The sequence below is a fragment of the Ornithorhynchus anatinus genome, chromosome 6, assembly GCF_004115215.2.
Source record: "Ornithorhynchus anatinus isolate Pmale09 chromosome 6, mOrnAna1.pri.v4, whole genome shotgun sequence".
In the NCBI taxonomy this organism is placed as follows: Eukaryota; Metazoa; Chordata; class Mammalia; order Monotremata; family Ornithorhynchidae; genus Ornithorhynchus; species Ornithorhynchus anatinus.
In genome coordinates, this window is record NC_041733.1 from 5,838,726 (window position 1) to 5,855,711 (window position 16,986).

A 16,986-nucleotide genomic window follows, 5' to 3' on the forward strand; every position below is an offset into this window, starting at 1 on the left:
TTGAGCACTACTGTTTGCAAAACACTGTACAAAGCCATAGGGAGGGTACAATAAAACAGATTTTTTTTAGATACGTTCCCTGCCCATAAAGCATGGAGCAGCAGCATGGCTCAGTGGAAAGAGCCTGGGCTTGGGGCCCAGAGGTCATGGGTTTGAATCCTGGCTCCACTGCTTGTCAGCTGTGTAACTTTGGGCAAGTCACTTGACTTCTCTGTGCTTCGGTTACCTCATCTGTAAAATGGGCATTAAGACTGTGAGTCCCACGAGGGACAACCTCATCACCTTGTATCCTCCCCAGCAGTTAGTGCTTTGCACACTGTAAGCCAAATGCCATTATTATTTAGAGAAGCGGTGTGGCTCAGTGGAAAGAGCCCGAGCTTGGGAGTCAGAGGTCATAGGTTCGAATCCCGGCTCTGCCACTTGTCAGCTGTGTGACTGTGGGCAAGTCACTTCATTTCTCTGGGCCTCAGTTACCTCATCTGTAAAATGGGGATTGAGACTGTGAGCCTCACGTGGGACAACCTGATTACCTCGTATCTACCCCAGTGCTTAGAACACTGCTCTGCACATAGTAAGCGCTTAACTAATACCAACCATTATAAAGAGCTTACCTTAGAGGTACTTCCTCTTCTAGGTTGTAAAATCCTAAAGGGCTTAAATTTTCTCTAGTATTTCTATCGTGCTCTCCAACGTACAGTGCTCTACTATGGTTCAACTAAGTGACTTGCCTTTCCTTAGAAGGGATTGCTCTTCTGTGTGACCGTTTCCTCGCATCAGGGACCTGCTGGGTTTTTGTTTTTGTTTTTTTAATCACTCCCAGGCATGGTCTCAGTACTTTCCTAATGGAAACAAAGCAAAACAAAAAAAACTGCCAACAACATTAATTGTATCAATCCTTCATTCTAACCCTGTTCCTTTTTTCATTTTCTTCAGTTGTTTTTCCTTCACAAAGTTTAGTGGTTGCCTCCCAAAGTTTCATACTGTGGCATTTTATTCACCAGATGTGAAGGTTGTCGTCTATAATTTTCCATCAGTCCATATATTGTCAGTCTTTCGTGCCTGAAATCAATTTCCTGGAATCTGTGTCATTACTATACTCTGAGTACGCAACCCAATAAAGGACTTGCCTCTGGAGGGAATAGTTAAGCCGAGAACGCTTGGTTCCATCTGTATGTTGAAATATAGTTTTCCCATTAAAAATCAAACCCTTGGTTTCAAAAGATTGAATACGGCGGTACTTAAAAAAGAATTCCCAGCTGGTTGGATTTGGGCATTGCAAGAAACCCAGTGGAAAAAAAGTTCTCTAGACCTCTGGCATTTTCATGTGATTATGAATTGGCTACATTTTCGTTCACTCCTTTCTTTGAGCCTGTGCTTTACAATATCTTTTCCCCCTAAGAGATCAAAAAGGCATGTTGGGTGCCATAATTCATTCTCCTGTACTTAAATGATCTATTTCCTCTGTATTGTCAGAAGAAGATGGCTTTATGCGTGTTGACACATTTTCAGTGATTGATTTCTGCAATAATGTTGATCTGTCCTACACTATTTTGCCTCTTCATGAATCAAAGTGAACTCCGGTGCCACCTTTTCTCTTCTCTGAAATTGTTGTCGGCAAAGAAAGGGAAAAAGAAGCACGTCATTAAGCCGAAGAGCTCCCTTCTTCCGTATGGATAACTAGCCGTTGGCTTCTTCCCAGTCTGGGCCGCCATCCAGAGTCTGCCCATTTCCCTGGTGCCTTGTGGCCCGTCCAGTCTCTCGCTGGCCATCGGGTCCACCTGTTCTGCTTACCTGGTCTATAGAGAGCTGGCGCCGGTTCTGCCCCCCTGCCGTTTACCCGCTCAGACAAACGCCCTGTTCTCATCAAACACATTTGTCGAGCACTTACTGTGTGCGGAACACTGTACTACTGCTAATAATAATAATGTGTTTTATTTGTTAAGGGCTGACTATGAGCCAGGCGCAGTACTATGCTCTGGGGTAGACGTAAGCTAATCAGGTTGGAAGCGATCCCCGTCTCACGTCGGGGTTACAGTCTTATCCCTCATTATGCAGATGAGGTAACTGAGGTACAAAGAAGTGAAGTGACTTGCCCGACGTCACACAGCGGATAAGTGGTGGAGACGGGTTTAGAATTCAGGTCCTTCTGACTCGCAGACCTGAGCTCCATCCACTCAGCCACGACTGATCTTGTTCAGCCATGCAGAAGGATGCAACAATCAGTAATTGTATTTATTTGTATTGATGTCTGTTTCATTCAATAGTATTTATTGAGCGCTTACTATGTGCAGAGCACTGTACTAAGCTCTTGGATTGGACAATTCGGCAACAGATAGAGACGATCCCTGCCCACTGACGGACTTACACTCCACTCTAGACTGTAAGCTCGTTGTGGGCAGGGAATGTCACTATTTACTGTTGTATTGTACTTTCCCAAACATTTAATATAGTGTTCTTCACACAGTAAGCAATAAATAAATACGATTGAATGAATGAAAAATCCCCAGGAGCAGGTGTCAAGACAAACTTTCGCTTCCCTGGAAACTCTTGCATCTCAACAGACCTGACCCTCCTAATCCTTGAGGAGATTCAAGAAAGCATTTGGGGCAAGGCAGGGGAGGAGGCTGGGCTTAAAAAACAAAAAACAAACCAAACGGATGGTTTTCTCTTCTTTCTCTGCACCAGGAGAGGAAGGTGCTGGGGCAAAGGGGAGGAAACGGGGGCCAAAAGAAATCTACAAAATACACTGATTGCCCTTCTGAGAACTGAGGAGTGTGGATAGCAATAAATCCACTAATAATAATAATGATCTTTGTTAAGCTCTTAATATGTGCCAGGCACAATACCAGTCACTGGGGTAGATACAACCAACACGGCACAGTGGATAGAACATGGGCCTGGGAGTTAGAAGGTCATGGGCTCTCATTCCGGTTCTGCCATTTACCTGCCGTCTGACCTTGGGCAAATCATTTTAATTCTCTGAGCCTCGGTTACCTCATCTGGAAAATGGGGATTGAGACTTTGAGCCCTACGTGGGACAGGGACTGCATCCAAGTCGATTTGCTTGCATCCACCTCAGTGCTTAGTTCAATGCCTGGCACATAGTAAATGCTTAACAAAAACCATAATCGTCATTACCAAGTGCTAGGGAGAGTACGATATAACAGTAAACGGACACATTCCTCACCCACGACTGCTCACAACTCTTATGGGTTCTGGAGCCACTATAAATCGAGGTTGGATGTTCCATTCCTCTGGTTACTCTGTATCGGGCATTTGTATTCCTTTCTCAGGGACTGCCCGATCAGTTGCACATTCATTGAATCACAGAAGCTGAATTTTCTGTGTCCAAATGTATTGCGGTGAGGATTATTTTAAGACTTGTAGGTATCCCTTAGGAAGAAAATGGTTGAACTAATTAGCCCCCTTCCTGTGCCTGTGACAAACATGAGTGGAGTTTCAATGGTGAATGCATAAACCTAATGTGATTGTGGTATAGTGTGTGTTTGTGTGTGAGTGTGCATTTTAGGTGACGGGGCTTATGAAATACCATAATTAGTACATTTCATGTTCATAAGTGTCCGATAATTGAGAAAGGAATAGACGGAAATGTTTAACTGAACACTGTTTGAGGATGAAAAACGGTGGATAGAAATCTGGGAGGTAGGGAATTGTTCCCTTTTTTATTTCCTTTGAGTTTTTTGTTTTTCTTTCCTTTATCTCCCCTATCTACTAGCAAGTTTCCTATATATTGTTTTGCTTGCTTCAGAGCTCTTACTTGCCGCTTTGAAAAGAGATAAGAATTCTGTTTCCCTTGATCGGAAACAGCGCTCAGCGACAACGGTCATGATGGAAAATGCTTGCACAGTCTCAACTTCAGCGGCTCCCCAAATCGTGCCGCAATGTTGATGTGCCACTGCAGAATCACCTGGATGCAAATAACTGGAAATCATAACCACCACATCCAAAGGATCCGATTACCTCAGCGATTGTTCCGGGCCCTGTGGTCAGCTGGGAGTATCGCAGTGTTATTCATTCGATAGTATTTATTGAGCGCTTACTAGGTGCAGAGCACGTACTAAGCACTTGGAATGCACAATTCGGCAACAGATAGAGACCATCCCTGCCCACCGACGGGCTCACAGTCTCATCGGGGGAGACAGACGGACAAAAACAAGACAACTTAATCACGATACCCAATTTAATCCCCTCTTATCCACCTGATTACTCCCTTGCCCTCCCCAGACGTGCGATGGAGTAAACATATAGTCATCGGTGCAGGGCGTGAATGTAGAATGTGAGTACGCATCCAAGTGCTGGAAGCGGGAGTGGAATTTTGCAGTTGACGGCGTTGGGGTAGTAAGCTCTCCTTTTCCTTAGTTCCTCCTTTCCCCCACCTTGCCCTGACTCGCTGCCTTTGCTCTACTCCCCCTCCCCACAACACTTGTGTATAGATGTACATATCCATCATTCTATTGATTTATATTAATGCCTGTTGTACCTGTTCTGATGTGTATATACGAGAAGCAACGTGGCTGAATAGAAACAGTGCAGGCTTGGGAGTCAGAGGTCATGGGTTCTAATCCTGGCTCCGTCACTTGTCAGCTCTGTGACCTAGGGCAAGTCACTTAACTTCTCTGTGCCTCAGTTCCCTCATCTGTAAAATGGGGATGAAGACTGTGAGCCCCAGGGGGAACAATCTGATCACCTTTTGTCTACCCCAGCACTTAGAATAGTGCTTGGCACATAGTAAGCACTAACAGATACCAACATTATTATTATTATTAATAATGTAATTCTATTTATTTATACTGATGCTATTGATGCCTGTTTACTTGTCTGTCTCCCCCATTCTAGACTGTGAACCTGCTAATGGGTAGGGATTGTCTCTCTTTGTCGCTGAATTGAACTTTTCAAGCTCTTAGTACAGTGTTCTGCACACAGTAAGTGTTCAGTAAACACGATTGAGTGAAGGAATGAATGAATACCAGCAGTCAAATTTATTTCTTGAGCCTCTCTGAGCATTCAGTACCACAGATCTCCCGGCGCCTCCCCACTAAACTTCGGACACCTCAGCTCGGAGGGAGTCAATTCCTAGGAGTCTGTATCCTAGGCATTTTGATATTCACCCCCAATCTTCCCGGCACCTCTGCTCATATCCTTGTACTCTGCTGCTTCTCCTATCTGTGATTTATTTGAATAAATAAAATTTATTTAATCTGCCCCACTAAATTATAAGGTCCTCAGGGGCAGAGATAAACTCCACTGGATTCATTCATTCATCCAATCTTATTTATTGAGTGCTTACGAACACTGTACTAAGCGTTTGAGAAAGTATAACACAACAAGAGCTTAGTACTTATTCCTATATTAAGCCTATTAAATATTAAGCATTGATTGATTGACAGAGGACAGACCGGAATATTGCACTGCCATCAGGAAGGGAGTAGCTTTTTTTGAACAAAAGCTTCAGCTGGAAAGATTGATTAAAGAAGCCTTGTAGGCAAGGAACATATCATTGTACTCTCCTAAGCACTTATCAGAGTGTTCTGCGCACAATAAGAGCTCAGTCGATACATCATTGATTAATGTGTACATTTACTGAAAGAGGAAAACAACCCGCAATCTCGGTGTCATCCTTGACTCGTCCCTCTCGTTCACCCCACACATCCTATCCGTTACCAAGACCTGCCGGTTTCACCTCTACAATATCGCCAAGATCCGCCCTTTCCTCTCCACCCAGACGGCTACCTTACTATTACGGGCTCTCGTTATATCCCGGCTAGACTACTGTGTCAGCCTTCTCTCTGACCTCCCTTCCTCCTCTCTCGCCCCGCTCCGGTCTATTCTTCACTCCGCTGCCCGGCTCATCTTCCTGCAGAAACGATCTGGGCGTGTCACTCCCCTTCTTAAACAACTCCAGTGGTTGCCCTATCGACCTCCGCTCCAAACAAAAACTCCTCACTCTAGGCTTCGAGGCTCTCCATCACCTTGCCCCTTCCTACCTCTCCTCCCTTCTCTCTTTCTACCGCCCACCCCGCACGCTCCGCTCCTCTGCCGCCCACCTCCTCGCCGTCCCTCGGTCTCGCCTATCCCGCCGTCGACCCCCGGGTCACGTCCTCCCGCGGTCCTGGAACGCCCTCCCTCCTCACCTCCGCCAAACTGATTCTCTTTCCCTCTTCAAAACCTGACTTAAAAATCACCTCCTCCAAGAGGCCTTCCCAGACTGAGCTCCTCTTCCCCCTCTACTCCCTCTGCCATCCCCCCTTTACGTCTCCGCAGCTAAAGCCTCATTTTCCCCTTTTCCCTCTGCTCCTCCACCTCTCCCTTCCCATCCCCACAGCACTGTACTCGTCCGCTCAACTGTATATATTTTTGTTACCCTATTTATTTTGTTAATGAATTGTACATCGCCTCGATTCTATTTAGTTGCCATTGTTTTTACGAGATGTTCTTCCCCTTGACGCTGTTTAGTGCCATTGTTCTTGTCTGTCCGTCTCCCCCGATTAGACTGTAAGCCCGTCAAACGGCAGGGACCGTCTCTATCTGTTGCCGACTTGTTCATCCCAAGCGCTTAGTACAGTGCTCTGCACATAGTAAGCGCTCAATAAATACTATTGAATGAATGAACGAATAAACATTAAGTTCAGCAACACACAATGACCTCAGTGTTTCCAAAGCTGTGCGTTTGGCCTCTTAGATGATTTCATTATTCGTGGTGTCTTCTTTGAATTTAAAGGACAGATATATAAAGCCTACTCAGGGAGAGAGACCTGCAAAGTACTTACAGAGTGGAGACAGTAGGAAGTAAAATACGCAGGCACATTCATGAAAACGGCTCAAACAGGCCTGAGTAAGTCAGTAGTTGCTAATAAACTGTCAGGAGATACAAAGAAACCCTTAGCTTCCAGGTTTTCACCGTGTTTTCAAAAGCTTTAGGTTTGGGTAACAAAATGTTTTTGAAACCTTAGGGATCAGCTTTTTGGCATAAAGGGAGCGGGTTGACTCATACAGAATTAAGGGCAATTGCAAATCCTTTTAACAAACCTCTTATTTGTTTTACTTTCCAACTCAGTGTTTAATTGTAGTTTAAAAGGTTCGGGGTCACCAGTCCAGCAAAGGGCAGGTCTGTGGCATGGCAACAGGAGCTAAGAATAGGTAAGGCACTGGGCTGAGACAAGGGCAAGGAATCTGCAGGGCTGTGGGGAGATGCAGAGGATGGAGAAGGGCCAGGAAGTCTGATGGGAAGGGCTGGTTCAGGGAAAGGGGGTGCCAAACTGCTGCCCTAGGAAAGGAGGAGACCCGTATGGGAGAGCGAAAAAAATGAAAAAAAAAAAAAAAAAAATCACAATTGAGCCAGTCAGGTCTGACGTGATTCTGTTTATTGATTCTTGATTCTATTTATTGCTCTTGATTCTATTTATTGCTATTGTTCTTGTCTGTCTCCCCCGATTAGACCGTAAGCCCGTCAAAGGGCAGGGACTGTCTCTATCTGTTACCGATTTGTACATTCCAAGTGCTTAGTACAATAGTCTGCACATAGTAAGCGCTCAATAAATACTATTGAATGAATGAACGTGATGGACTTATCATATCTGGTCAAATATATATGGAAAATAATCATATATCAAGTCATCTATATCATATTTGCCTTGACTGTTTCACATGCTTATGGTTGCTATTTTTGATTTGATGAATGTAACCAAATTTTCTGATTAGGTTCTCATTATTAAATGTCTTCAGATTTGGTCGGGGGGGTGGTGATCATACCTTAATTGAAGCTTATGAAATCATCCCACTACAGTCCTTTGACAGTGCATGCTATAAGCACTCAACAGATGTTATTAAAAATAATTAGTGTTAATAATCTCCCATAATTTTAGGTATGAGCAGAGGCATTGAAATGAGCGTTCTTAAGTGCTGGTTCTAAATAAGACTAAAATAGACATTCTGTCTTCAATACTAATTCTATTGTATCTTCTCCAGTGTTTAGAACAGTGCCCTAAGCTCATCTGTGTATGTCTGTTGCCTTCCCTACTTCCTCCCTTATAAACCTTCTAGTCCAGCAGGTGAATGAGACTATAAACAACATCTTTTTTTTTCTGCCTGTCTGGCAGGGCTTTTGAAATTGCAGCCACTTCCCACCAGCAAAGATCTAGGGAGGCTCTTCTAGTCACTTAATATAATGTCACTAAAGCTGGGACACCATAGTCTATCAGTTCAGGGGAACTGCCTCATCTTCATATCTCCCCTCTGTCCCCCCAAAAAAGATATCACTTCTGCTATCATCAATCAATCAATCAATTAACCAGTAGTATTTATTGAACACTTAGTCCCTGTAAGTTCTTTATGGGCAGGGATCACGTCTACCTACTCTATTGCATTGCACATTTTCCCAAGTGCTAAGTACGGTGCTCAGTAAATATCACGGATGGATTGATTGACTGCCCAACTTGGCCTCTTGCTTGGGAGAACTCAGTGGAGTTAGTAGATATGTCTGAAGGAGATTACAATCCAATGGAAGAAAGAGATAATAGAGAGAATTTCAGAAAGGAGGAAGCAAAAGTGTAAAAAATGCACACAGAAGAGTTACAGGTATAGTGGATAAAGCTAAATGTCCTGACCATTGTCATTAATTTTGATTATTGGTTAACAAAAATGATTGAGCATGGAAGGACATGATCATTTCAGGACATGGCTTGGACTTGGGTGAGAATTAGTTTGTATTGCCAAGTTTCATTCTAGAGCAATAACCAAAAGGTCATAATATCATGAGAGGTTATCATTGACATGAGCTTTGTAGCCAGGTGGACATAGTCCATGTCCCACGTGGGACTCAAGACTTTAATCCTCATATTACAGAAGAGGAAACTGAGGCACAGAGAAGTGAAGCGACTTGCCGAAGGTCACTCAGTATTCATTCAATTGTATTCCTTGAGCACTTCCCGGGTGCAGAGTACTATACTAAGTGGTTGGGAGAGTAGAATACAATAAGAATGTTGATATTTGTTAAGCGCTTACTATGTGCAGAACACTGTTCTAAGCGCTGGGGGAGATACAGGGTAATCAGGTTGTCCCGTGTGAGGCTCACAGTTAATCCCCATTTTACAGATGAGGTCACTGAGGCACAGAGGAAGTGAAATGACTTGCCCACAGTCACACAGCTGACAAGTGACAGATCTGGGATTAGAACCCATGACCTCTGACTCCCAACCCTGGCCTCTTTCCAGTAATAGACACCTTCCCTGTCCACAGTGAGCTTACATTCTAAAGAAGGAGACAGACATTAATATAAATGAATAAATTACAGCTACGTACATAAGTGCTGTGGGGCGGGAAGGGGTCTGGGGAATAGAGGGAGTAAAGTCGATGCAGAAGGGAGTGGGAGAAGAGGAAAGGAGGGCTTTGTCAGGGAAGGCCTCTTGGAGGAGATGGGACTTCAGTAAGGCTTTGAAGGTCAGGGAGAGTCATTGTCTGTTGGATACGAGGAGGGAGGACGTTCCAGGCCAGAGGTAGGACATGGGCTATAGGTCGGAGGCCTCGTCCCTGCCCACAGTGAGTTTACAACCTACAGCCAGAGACAGACATTAATATAAATAAATTAATTACCGATATGCACTTAAGTGCTGTGTGGCTGGGGGAGGGGCGGAGCCCCGGGAGCTACCCCAGAACCTCAGTATGAAGGGACAGGAAATAAACTGCTTCTCCAAAATCGGTCCCTCTGTCTTTAGCTGAAAAACACAGTTCATTGATGAGAACAAAAGATCCAGAGTCCGAAAATCTAGTTTCTGTTCTTCAATTCACCACTTTTTCCGTATGACTTTGAGTAAAACATGTAACCTACGTAGGCCTGCAGAGCGGTGGAGTGTCAAAGACAAGTATCTGGGAGTCAGGAGAGCTGCTGTCTAATTCCAGCTTTGCCACTGGCTTCCTGTGTGATCTCAGAAAAAGCCCTTAAATCATGTGAGCCTTGGTTTCCTCAACTGTGAAATGAGGATAATAAATGGTCGTCTGCCCGCACCTCCAGGAAAGATAGGGCCGGGCAAGGTGGGAATATGTAAAAAAGTGATAATTGATGCAAAAATACCTTGCAATAATAAAAATGCTAAATGAAATTTGAACTTATCGTTACTATTTTATTATTCACCTAGAAATAGTCTCATGACATAATGCCTCAGTACATTTTCAAAGGGAACATCCTCCACGGAAAGGAAGGCAGCCATTTGGAAAACTTGCTTAGAATGTCACTTTCGAAAATCTATAATGTATAAGTTCAGCTTCTGTGAGTCCTCTGAAATAACCAACTGTTTTTTGTCCATCTTAGAATCCATTGTTGGCTGCAAAATCAAAAGGAGTTAACTCTCACAGAGATGTATATTTGCATTTTCCTGTTACTATTTGTCAAAATATGCCGCCTAAAAATCCTCCCTCTTTAAGTTTAAGACATGCATGATCTCTGGTAGGTTTTTTTTTTCTGATTTCTCAAACTTAAAATCCAGAAAGGTCTCTGCAGCACAGGTGCTCCAGCTGTCTCCAAGCAACTTTTTATACTTAGAAGGTTTCAGCAGCGACATGTCCATTGGGCTCCGATGCAATTCGGATGTTTTTATTTTTTAATAACTGTTCTTCTGGGCTTTGCATCCACAGAGGCATTGAAGTTCCCTGTCTCTGTCAGAAGAAATAAAAACCAACAACAAACAGAATTTTTGCAGAATTTTGTTTCCCAAGAACATCGCAAAGTTCAAGAAGTAACTTTGGGATGTCTACCTTTTTTGTTGTGGTTGTTTCTTTTTTCTTTTCTTCTCTGGTCTTTACTTTAGAATTCATCCTCGTTTACTTTTTTCTTACACACATCCAGAAGATGTAAGATGATATCATTTCTATGGAAAAGAATAAGCCTCTCCTTTGGATCAGACATGAGAGAAATAGGCCAGCAACAGAGTGGGAGATGAGTCCACAAATATGCACTTTGAAAAAAAAAAAAGCCTTCAGAAAACACTCCAGTTAAAATCTGTTGCAGAAAATGATCACTTTTAAACTACACTATTTACAAAGGAGACTTAAATTTATGAGGGAGAAGCATAATTTTTCCTCCAAAGGGCTTCCTGTAGCACAGATGTTTCCCCTGCTCCCCACAGGGATATCTACCACCTCGGTGAGGACAGCAGATGTCTTTTCTACCACCTCCTCATTTGGCCCAATTCCTGGAGAACCGATTTCTTTCTTTTGCGATTAGCTTGATTAAGCTGATTTCAGCACTGTTATCTCAGCCTATCCCATCGGAATGTGGAATTTGTGTGCTGAGGGAGAGATGAAATGATACTCAAATCACCTAGGGATTCTGGTGAGTGCAAGGACTGATTTGTGTCTAATACCTGGAAAGGGCTTTTAAAAATCAAATCGATAATATTTGCTGAGGACCCATGGCTTAGTGGAAAGAGCACGGGTTTGGGATTCAGAGGATGTGAGTTCTAATCCTGGCTCTGCCACTTGTCTGGGGTGTGACCTTGGGCAAGCCACTTAACCTCTCTGTGCCTCCGTTACCTCATCTGTACAATGGGAAGTGAGACTGTGAGCCCCACGTCGGACAACCTGATTACCTTGTGTCTACCACAGCACTTAGAACAGTGCTTGGCACATAGTAAGTACTTAACAAATATCATTATTATTGGCAAAGCACTTTACTAAATACTTGGGAGCCTTGATTAGAATTAATGGGCTTGGTTCCTGCCCAACAAGGAGTTTATTTTCTTTTAGATTGTAAGAGCCCTTAGGGCAGGGATTGTGTTGATCATAATAATAATAATAATAATAATAATAATTTTAGCATTTGTTAGCATTTGTTAAGCACTTACTATGTGACAAACACTGTTCTAATCTCTGGGGTAGGTACAAGGTAATAGAGTTGTCCCATGTGGGGCTCATAGTCTTCATCCCCATTTGACAAATGAGGTAACTGATGCACAGAGAAATTAAGTGACTTGCCCAAAGTTACACAACAGATAGGTGGTGGAGCCAGGATTAGAACCCATGACCTCTGACTCCCAAGTCTGGCCTCTTGCCACTAAACCATGCTGCTTCTCGATCTTTGCTATTGTGCTCTCTCCAGTGCTCACATTAAAAGGACTCAAAAATGACCATTAGTTACAATATTCATTCATTCGATCATATTTATTGAGCACTTGTGTAGAGTGCTTATTCTGTGCAGAACACTACTAAGCTCTTGCAAAGTACAATTCGGCAACAGAGACAATCCCTACCCACTGCTGATTCACAGTCTAGAAAGGGGAAAACAGACATCAAAACAAGTAAACAAGCATTAATAGCATCAAAATAAATAAATAAAGTTAATGGATATGATTCCTTCCCTGAAGGAGCTTACAGTCCTTCCGATTGTAAACTCCTTCAAGGCCAGGATCCTGTTGACCATCTCCACTCGCCCAAGTGCTTAGTATAGTTCTCAGCCCATATTAAAAGGGCTAAAAAAAGGCTAAAAATCTACCATTGATAGATCATTGATCAGACTGTCACACACCACAAAAGCAAAGTGTTAGTCACAGAAGGCTTAAAGACAAAAAATAAAGCTAAAATCAGGAAACAATCTGATAACTTGTCTATTAGTAAAGGCATTCATGGCTCCGCCCTTCATGGAGCTCGTCCTGCTTACTGTTAAACAGGATAAGGATATTGTTCTTCTTTTTTGAACCACAAAGAAACTGCTTTGGAAGAGACCCACTGGTCCTTCTAGCCAGGGACAAAGACTTAATGATAATATGATGACATTTTTTAAGTGCTTAGTATGTGCCAAGCACTGTTCTAAGCTCTGGGGTAGATACAAGATGATCAGGTTGTACCACGTGAGGCTCCCGGTCTTCATTCCCTTTTTCCAGATGAGATGACTGAGGCACAGAAAAGTTAAGTTATCCAAAGTCACACAGCTGACAAGTGGCAGAGCCAGGATTGGAACCCATGACCTCTGATTCCCAAGCCTGAGCTCTTGCCACTAAGCCCCGCTGCTTCTGAGTGCCATCACTGGTGCTTCTTCCCTGAGTCCAGAGTGCCTTTCTTTCCAGAGGAAAGAAATGTGGCATATGTTAGGAAGGGCGAGGATTTCAGGGTCAGAAGCAGCAGTAAAGGAAAAGTGCACAAGTCATATAAGCTATAGGCTTGCAGCGAAGTATCTGGGGTGGTGAAACGGACAAACAGTAAATGGTATTTACTGAGCACAGAGCTCTGTAGTAAGCTTCTGGGAAAGTACAATACAACAGAGTTGGTAGATGCAATTCTTGCCCACAAGGAGCTTAATGATTAAAATAATAATAAGGGGATTTATTAAGAATGAGATGAAGACTGTCAACCGCATGTGGGGCATGGACTGTGTTCAACCTGATTAGCGTGTATCTACCCAGCGCTTAATGCAGCGCCTGGCCCATAGTGAGCAATGAGCAAGTATTATAATAAAAAGAAAAAAAAAAAAAAGAGGGAGGGAAAGAAAGGTCTGGTCAAGCAGTAACTATATATTCATTCATTTGAAGCTATGCTTCTGCCTGACCCTCTTGAAATGATTAATTAGCAATCTAGTTAAACATACAATGGAGTTTTAATGTGTTGGGGGGAGATACGGGTTTTGGATTCTTCTTTGTCTGACCTTCATATTTGCTTTAAAATCCACATCTGGCCAAGTTCTGAGAATCATAACCCATTCTATGGTGAAGGTTGACATATTATCATTGCTCCTAAGATTATATTAAAATAGCAAATCAAGATCATTTTCTAAAAGAATGACAACAAATTGCTGAATCCACTGGGAGAAACTTCCATTTCTATAATTACTTTTGCCATACATGATCATCTTAAAAATTTAAATGGATTTATGAAAGTCAAATCTATGTTCATTATGGACTTTTTAATATAAAGAGATTTTTCTGGGCAAATATTTATCTATTCCAATCCTTACACTAAGTAAGGAATTCTTAAAATTAATATAAGCCTGTTGTTTTATCTATTCTTTGTTCCATTTGTTCCAAGACTTTTCTTTTACCAGGAGCCTTTCCATAAACCTCACACTTTGATTTCTAAAACAAAAAGTCATTGTTTATAGGCTAGTTGGTAAAACCTAATAGCTGGCATAGGGATAGATACAAACACTAAGTAGACTACTATAAATCACAATGCATTATTAGTTTCACTGTGTCGAGATGGTAGAGATTTTATTATATATGATTGGATTGATTGGCTAATTTCAGCAGCAAGAAAAAAGGGAAAAAAAAAGATTACCATAATCCAGTCAACAGTCCTCAATTTTATTTTCATCTGTGTAAAGTTCTGAGAACTTAATATGCTATTTAGGATTACCTACCATGCCTCATTTTAAGAGATCTAAATGGATTCCTTGTTACTGTTAGTCTCTCTCTGTTATAAAAGACTCATGATGGAGGAAAATGGAATTGGATGTAGCAACATTATTGACATTAAATTCAGTTTTTAAAATTTAAGAAGAGAAGACCAAAGGCATTTCATTTTTCAGCATTTAAATTTAAAATAGAGGATAAAGGACACTTCTGGGGTTATATTCTGTTTATTAACATACTGGTTTCGACTAGGAATAGCTTAGGTAAAGAAAGCATTATCATAATAGTGGGAGATGAAAAGAGGAAAAAAAAAAAAAAAGTTTTGCCTAGCAATTTTGCCCCAAACTGCTATTTGCTTTCATTCTCTGAATTACTTACTATTGTTTTCAAAAGAGCAGTGGAACATTTAAATTTTTAGAGGTATGAAATACACTATGAAGTTTTGTTCTTGTTTTCCTGTATTTCCAAAACCTAAAAGAATATCCTTACCCTCTGTTTCCTCTTACTCTTCTTATTTTCCCTCTCCCCAACATACCTCCTAATTATAGTAATCAATTTACATGCAGTAATCACATTAGCTGTGGTAATTATAATATGCATCACCTGGGCCTGTATTTGTTTTAATAGGAGGAATCAATAATTCTCAAGTGGGCACAAGTGTGAAGCTGATTATGTGTTCAAGTGATCAGAGATTAGGCTGCATTTGATTAAATGAACTGCTTGGATTTTTGCAATTAATTTTGATCTGTAAAATAGAAGGTGCTTATAACATTTCTAAATTAAGAAGATGTACCTGCTTTATTTGAGCTGATCATTTAGGGGGGAATTCACATTAAAAAAAAATGCCATTTGTCTGTAATAAGAGGCACACAGAGAACAGATTTAACAACAGTGATAACGGTTAGAGTGACTCTTCAGACATTTGAAGATATGAATATCTTCTACAAATATTCACATTTTGCCCTTTTTACTTAAGCAGTAGGAAACTGCATTAAAGGTACTTACAGAGATGGAAAATCCTTCCACTAGGCTTCACCTTCAGCTTAAACATGTTTTAGAAGACCCCAGAAGGAAAGGCAGGAGAAGAAACGCGGCATGTGGAGGCAGTAACTCAAAATAAAAATAAAGTCTTGTTGAATGTCAGAACAACATTGGAGTGGGTGAGGAGTTGGTAATAGTAGAAGAAATAGCAGCAGTAGTGGATAGGCAACAAGTCCACCAACTCTGTTATATCGGGCTCTCCCAAGCGCTTCGTACGTTCATTTATTCAATCGTATTTACTGAGCGCTTATTGTGTGCAGAGCACTGAACTAAGCTCTTGTAACGTACATTTCGTCAACAGATAGAAACAATGCCCACCCAACAACGGGCTTACAATCTAGAAGGGGGAGACAGACAACAAAACAAAACAAGTAGACATCAATACCATCAAAGTAGTCATAGATAAATTCACATCATTAATAAAATATGGTAATAAATATGTACAAATAGGCACAAGTGTTGTGGGGAGGGGAAGGGGGTAGGGCAGAGGGCGGGAGAAGGGGGAATGGGGAGGAGAGGAGGAGCAGAGGGAGGGGGGTGGCTCAGTGTGGAAAGGCCTCCTGGAGGAGGTGAGCTCTCAGTCGGGCTTTGAAGAGGGGAAGAGAGTCAGTTTGGCAGAGGTGAAGAGGGAGGACATTCCGGGACAGCGGGACGATGTGGGCCAGGGGTTGACGGAGGTACAGGAGAGAAGGAGGGACGGTGAGGAGGTGAGCGGCAGAGAAGCAGAGCGTACGGGGTGGGCAGTACAAAGAGAGAAGGGAAGGTGAGGTAGGAGGGGGCAAGGGGACGGAGAGCTTTGAAACCCAGAGTGAGGAGTTTTTGTTTCTTGCAAAGGTTGATAGGCCACCACTGGAGGTTTTTGAGTGACATGCCCAGATCATTTCTGTAGAAAGATAATCCGGGCAGCAGAGTGAAGTAAAGACTGAAATGGGGAGAGACAGGAGGATGAGAGATCAGAAAGGAAGCTAATGCAATAATTCAGTTGGGATAACGTGAGATTATACCGGTAAGGTAGCAGTAAGGATGGAGAGGAAAGGGAGGATCTTGATGATGCTGTGAAGGTGAGACCGGCAGGTTTTGGTGACGGATTGGATGTGTCGGGGGAATGAGATAGCAGAGCCAAGGATGATAATAATAATGATAATAATGTTGGTATTTGTTAAGCACTTACTATGTGCAGAGCACTGTTCTAAGCACTGGGATAGATACAGGGTAATCAGGTTGTCCCACATGAGGCTCACAGTCTTAATAACCATTTAACAGATGAGGGAACTGAGGCACAGAGAAGTTGACCTGCCCACAGTCACACAGTTGACAAGTGGCAGAGTGGGGATTCGATCCCATGACCTCTGACTCCCAAGCCCAGGCTCTTTCCACTGAGCCACGCTGCTTCTCATATTTTAGTATGTCTGAAGAAATAGAGATTAATTCTGATTCTTGCCTTTTACAGACAGAGCCAGCTTGACAATATACTCCTCAAAAATAGCTGTAAAGATCTTCATATTTCTAATGTTTAACCATTGTATTACTATTTGCAAGCTTCTTTGGAGAAGCTGCAGTAGAGAGAAGGCTTTGTGTGGCTCTTAATCTTGGC

General features: G+C 42.4%; 1 protein-coding gene and 1 long non-coding RNA gene across 5 annotated transcripts in view; one reads left to right on the forward strand and one right to left on the reverse strand.

Moving 5' to 3' along the window:
* Positions 1–16,986, forward strand: part of PCDH11X (protocadherin 11 X-linked) — a 1,108,633-nt gene that overhangs the window by 327,721 nt on the left and 763,926 nt on the right. The gene's annotated exons all lie outside the window — the stretch shown is intronic.
* LOC114812855 lies at positions 10,111–14,882 on the reverse strand. Its single transcript, XR_003760463.1, has 3 exons — positions 14,841–14,882; positions 10,768–10,967; positions 10,111–10,668 (listed from the first exon to the last, which is right to left on the reverse strand). It is a non-coding gene; the product is annotated as an uncharacterized LOC114812855 (long non-coding RNA).